Here is a 383-nt window from a genome sequence, read left to right on the forward strand (position 1 = left end):
AACCGAATTAGTATATTATTATTATTATTATTATTATTATTATTACTACTACTACTACTACTACTACTACTACTACTACTACTACTACTACTCCATTACTATCATAATCGCCGCCACCGCCATTATATTACTATTATTACTACGACTGTTGTTGTTGTTGTTGTTGTTGTTGTTGAATTAAAATGGGGAGAAGAGAAAACTTGGTTTCCATTGGAGTGGGGCGGAGAACAGACTTCGATTTCCGAGCTAAATCTTCCCGCTCAGGTCTACTCCGAACCAAGTCCCTTTTTGTTCGATGGGCCTTACTCCCAGGAACGGATGAGCCGGAACACCGATTCTAGGCTGTCCGGGAACAGGCCTTTTGTTGTTAACCCCCCCCCCCT

Source organism: Gekko japonicus, unplaced genomic scaffold (genome assembly GCF_001447785.1).
Source record: "Gekko japonicus isolate JY-2015 unplaced genomic scaffold, Gekko_japonicus_V1.1 scaffold769, whole genome shotgun sequence".
Lineage (NCBI taxonomy): Eukaryota > Metazoa > Chordata > Lepidosauria > Squamata > Gekkonidae > Gekko > Gekko japonicus.